The sequence below is a fragment of the Tuber melanosporum genome (genome assembly GCF_000151645.1).
Source record: "Tuber melanosporum whole genome shotgun sequence assembly, scaffold_101, strain Mel28".
Lineage (NCBI taxonomy): Eukaryota > Fungi > Ascomycota > Pezizomycetes > Pezizales > Tuberaceae > Tuber > Tuber melanosporum.
This window is the reverse complement of record NW_003298757.1, coordinates 261,459-266,912: the sequence shown is the minus strand read 5'-3', so window position 1 is coordinate 266,912 and position 5,454 is coordinate 261,459.

Below are 5,454 nucleotides of genomic sequence, written 5' to 3'. Positions count from 1 at the left end.
ATCCATATCGATCTCAGAATCCTCCCAGGGGTTGGGGTCGACAGGAGACAACTGCTGTGCATCAGGTCACTAATGTCTGAATGCGTAGTAGTATAGAACCCATCTGGTCACACCATGGAGGGAGGGGTTCGCTTAGCTTCCAGCTTCCGTGCCAACCTAAATATATCTGGGTCTTGGCTCTCGGCTATCTTTTCCCTAATATGCTCGAACCTAGCCCTCAACAGGCAAGCTCGGTGCACACATTGGGCCAATTTGTAGTCCTCCGCCAGCTCCGCCCAGTGTTTGGAGTATCGACGTAGCCAGGACATATCCAACCTCATTCTGTCCAACTTGGGTGTCCACCACCCGCACTGACCTCTGCCAATGGAGGCCCATGGGAGTGCATCTACCACTCTTCTCACTCCTTCCCATAACTTCCCATCTTCCACTTCTTGCAGGGCGTCCAACTGCTTTCTAACCTTCTCCCATACTGCCTTTTTCCAGGCTGGCCTCCAATGCATGATATTGTCTGGGAGGTCGACTGTCAACTTAAGGGCTTGAGCACTGTGCTCACAGTCAGCGGCATCAAGGTATCGGTGCCTGATATATGGTGCTCTGTATAGGCACAAGTCAAACCTGAATACATCCCGAAAGGAAGGTACGGTTAGGGGGACCATGTTCATATCTCGTGTCTGGGCCGTGAACTACTGTTTCAGCCACCGTCCGCCCATATTGTTGTGGTCTACATTGAGGTCCCAATCTTGATATCTGGCATTGAATTCCCCAAACGCAATGTCCGGTTCCCCGAGTTCATCCAACCAGCCAACAAATTGGTCCTTAGTATAACCAGGTCGGAAGTACACTCCGGCGAGCACCCTTTTCACCCTTTTTCCCCTGTAGCCAATACTGGCACTACTCTCTCCATATTTCAACATCTCAAACATCCCACAAATGTGGGATCAAACAAACACCTCAACACCCAACTTCTTAACAAAGGAAAGCAAATCCCAACTATCAATATCTATGGGTACATGTAGTCCCTCCGAATGAACCGGTAGTTTAATACTAAAAAACAAATCAACAAAAGACAATAAATCAAACGCCAGCACGCAATTCCGACCCCTCCTCCCCACATTTAATACCATTGTCGTAATAAGTATTAAAAGGGATCCTCAACTGATCCACTCCGGCTGCAAGGGCCAGAGGCATAGGGGGCACCACTATCCTGGTCCTGAGCAGTCCCAAAGGTATCTTCTCAGTGGGGCTTGGTGGTAGCTGTGGTTTTTAAAATCCCACACGCTGGGGAGGGGGAAGGGGAGGGACATTCTGGTTCCTTACACTTGGCCTTGTCCGACTTCTGACGGGGGCCTTCATCTTCCTTGTCATTACTTATCTCAACCTGTCGTAGTCTTGGGGACCTTCTACGACTGCGGTGTCTTCTTCGGGCCCTCCTCATCTGGCTTCCCTGTTGTTCTAGTTTCTTGGCAATTTTCATCGCAGGTGCTGCCCCTTGTTTTGGACTTGAGGACAATGATGGTGGGGGTGATGACCTGACCCCTGGGCATTGTTTGTATCCAGTGAAATTGTCCATTCAGTCACAGAGCCAACATTGTCTCCTAGTTTGTCCACAGCCCTGGCCCACACCTCCTGTGCATCCAAGCTTGCTGCACATATGCTCCCAGGAGAATTGTACTCCAAAGCAAAACTGATAACGGAGTGGCCGACCACATGTGGCTTCGAAGTGGCCAGTCTCCAGGCACTTGCCACAAACCTTTAGGGGTCTATATTCTTCAAACACACGGACATTCTGGGCTCCTCCTCTCAACCATATTTTTCCCTCAGCCAGCCTTTCCTTGATGGTCTCGTTCTATTAGACAACAAAGCGGATGCCACACGTCGTAGCATTGGCCTGCCTCATGGCATAGATGGACCCCATAATATCTGGCCTGGACACTGTCACCACATCAGTATTGGATTGCTCCAAATCAGTGCATAGGCCGTCAAAGGCTGCACTCCCAGTCCATTCCACAACCTTCCATATTGATCCTCATCCTGTGTCAGCAAGCGGGACACCAGAAACAAAAATCTTCACCTTTTCCAGGTTCCTCTGGAACTCAAACTCGGGGAGTGACAATTCTCTAAGCAGGTCAAGCCTGATTTGTCGAGCCTGTTGCCTAGTTCAGTAACAGAATGTCCTACCAGAGTCAAAAAGATACACCTAATCTCAGGCTGGACGTGCCCAGCACGAATGTACAGCGTACTGCCTCGAATCTTTCCTTGGTTTGAGACAGCCATCTTGATCCGATTCCTAATAGCCTCGATGCCCACACCCTCTGGTAAGGCTACCTGCTTGCGGGTAGCAAAGCACATCGTGATATACCTCTCATAGGGATCCGGTGTTGGAGACAACTGTGGCGGCGCTGGTGCCAAGTTGAGCGGGTCAGGAGGTCCTTGTGGGACTCGTTGGTATTCTTGTCGCATTGGGGCTACAGTTACCTTGACACCAGCCATGGCCGCAGGCCCTGCTTGAATTGGCAAAGCAGCAGGCGCCGCTGCCGCCGGAGCTTGTTCCTGTCTGTCAGCGTCCTTCCCCTGAGTCTTGGCCGGGGTCGCTGTCTCCTTCTTGCCGTCAGATTCTCTAGCAGTCTTTCTCCTCCTTCTGGCAGCACCATTCAGGCATCTACTGCATCTCCTTTCCCTTTTTTCTCCTTCTTCTTCCCTGTCTTCCTTTTTCCAGGGCGCTGATTTGCCATCTCCCCCTCGAGCCACTCTCAGGGTCACCCCTCCTCCACTGGCGGAGCTCCCACTACTAGACTGGTTGGAGGAGGCTGCTGATGTGGGGCAGGCGGAGGGTACCTGCCTCTTCTGAGTGGCAGGAGGCTTGGGCACATATGCCATGCATTTCACTACCTCCGTAAAGGAGCCTTTAGCTGTAGAAGCTGCCGTAGCAGTCTCCTTTCCCTTAACAGGGGCAGGGGGTGGTGTTGTTTCCAACAAACCAAACGGCGTATGGCCAGACCCTGTGGAAGGAGATTGGCGATGTGGGGACAACTTATCTTGTATGGCCTCAATCTCTTCCTTTTGCTTGCCAACAATGTCTGTCAGCGCCTTCACCGCCTTTTCTAGCAGGTGTATCCAGCTCCAGTAATTCACCCCTCCCTCTGGTCCTTCATTACTGAACGCGGCGCCATTGTTCATCCAAGCCCAGACATCATGTACAGTGTCGTCCTCAATCAACCCAGATCCCGAGGAGAGGAGGGACTGAGTATTGCCAGAGTGGATGTCCTCCAGCCCTTCCAACATTGACCCAATTATACTACCCAACTGGGGTCCCGGAGAGGGAGTCCTACCTGCCTTCAGCATCTCACATACTTCTGCCATTATTGAGTTCACCTGAGCCCCAGCAGCATCGGCTTCCTCAGGTTGGGTATCCAGAAGGTGAACCTCTAACGGTATCTGGGCACCATGTAAAACCTCCTGGGAGCTTGATAGCTGTCCTTCCTGCAAACCCCATTCTTTATCAAAGACCAGTGGTAAGGACGCCATTGCCGGAGAGAGGGTGTGAATGCTGTCGTCCAGTCCAGTCACTTCAGAGTTGGACACTTCTTCCAAATCTATGGGAGTGTCCCGAGCCAACACCTCTGAGGTAGGTAGGATATCTTCAGTTCCCAGTGGAGATGGGAAATGCCTTGTAGCCTCAAGGGTCGACGGGAGCCTCACAAGTGGGGGAATGGCCAGGTGTTCGTGATGCACATCAAGGGCCAGGCCAGGCAGGGCAGGAATGATCTGTTTATTCTGGCCCTCATCAACATTGATGGCCCTGAAAAATTGTGGCCTCAGAACTGGAGCAGCGGATTACTTAGCGGGGGATACAGACTGTGCACAGCGTCACATTCCAGCGGCAGGAGGATTGTAGTCCTCATCTTCTAGGTCATCTAATCTGAACTTCAGGGTCTCGTAAAGAGCCCTTTCTCCAGATAACATCCTGGCCAGAAAGAAAGGAGTTTTTGAGCCAGCCTTACATACAGGAGCCTGGTGGAGGAAACTGGGCATCTTGCTTTAGACAGCCCTAGTGAGCGGAGGGGTAGTAGACCATGAACTTGCCTCTACCATAGTCATGCTCTTGGTTGGTAGCACAGAGGATTAAGGGACGATAGCCTGAGAGTCTTTAGGGGGAGGAGGGTGCCGGGACTGGAGAGTATTCTGAGCCGTGATCGGAGTTGAACCAAATGAAGAGCCCTGTGGTAGTGTCCTTGTCCAAGCCACACGTGGCTGAACAGCCTCTCCAGATTAGGAAACCATTCACCAAAACCTCCACTTCTTTCATCGTGGCAACGGTGAAACGTCAGCGACCGTCAGCCGAACTAAATCATCAAACTGCCGGTTCACCACATTCTGATACCCCTGACAGTGGCAAAACTGTAGGACACTATAGTTTCCTTTGGATGCGATGTATGACCGTGTAGTTGTGGGAATAGGGCCACGGTCTGCCTCAGTAGCAGGGGCAATAGACATGGTCATACAGGCTGTCTTAGGCGAGGGCGATTGGTTGGAGTCAAGCCGAACGGGGGACAACATCCTCGAAGAGGGGGGAGAATCCGTGGATGAGGAGCCTGTCGAAGATGCCATCCTCGCCAAAACTATACACTGTGATTACTGGGACCAGGCCACGGAGATCTCACACTGAAGTATCTTCTAAGCGAGAACAACTACTTCTTGTAACGTGTTTGCAAGGTGCTAATCACGTTATCGGTAAAGAATACGATAGTTTGCAGGTGGCCTGCTCTTGCGGAGAGGAGGCGAGAGCTGAGAGCTAAAGGAGGCTTCGAGGGTGTACTGAGAAACAAAGAAGTAACCGTTCAACCAAGTATATTAATGTAACCGGTACGGGTACTCGGTTATTGGTTTTGTTTTATGTTTTGTTTTAAGTATCGCTTTGATACTTGGTTTGTTTTAAGTATCGTTTGATACTTGGTTTTGTTTTATGTTTTGTTTTAAGTATCGCCTTGATACTTGGTTTGTTTTAAGTATCGTTTGATACTTGGTTTTGTTTTATGTTTTGTTTTAAGTATCGCCTTGATACTTGGTTTGTTTTAAGTATCGTTTGATACTTGGTTTTTTTTTATGTTTTGTTTTAAGTATCGCTTTGATACTTAAAGAGTTTCACCAAAGAGTATCAATTGATACCTTTGAGTAGTTTCGTTCATGCTAGACATGAACAGATTTGTGTATTTAAAGACCTCCTGTTTCTACGATAGAAAAGGCAGACTTCGACAGACAGTATTTCAATATACTTGGTTGAATGGTTACTTCTTTGTTTCTCAGTACACCCTCGAAGCCTCCTTTAGTTCTCAGCTCTCGCCTCCTCTCCGGAAGAGCAGGCCACCTGCCAACTATCGTATTCTTTACCGATAACGTGATTAGCGCCTTGCGAACACGTTACACTTCTAACGTCGCAGACTCTTAGTGAACTCA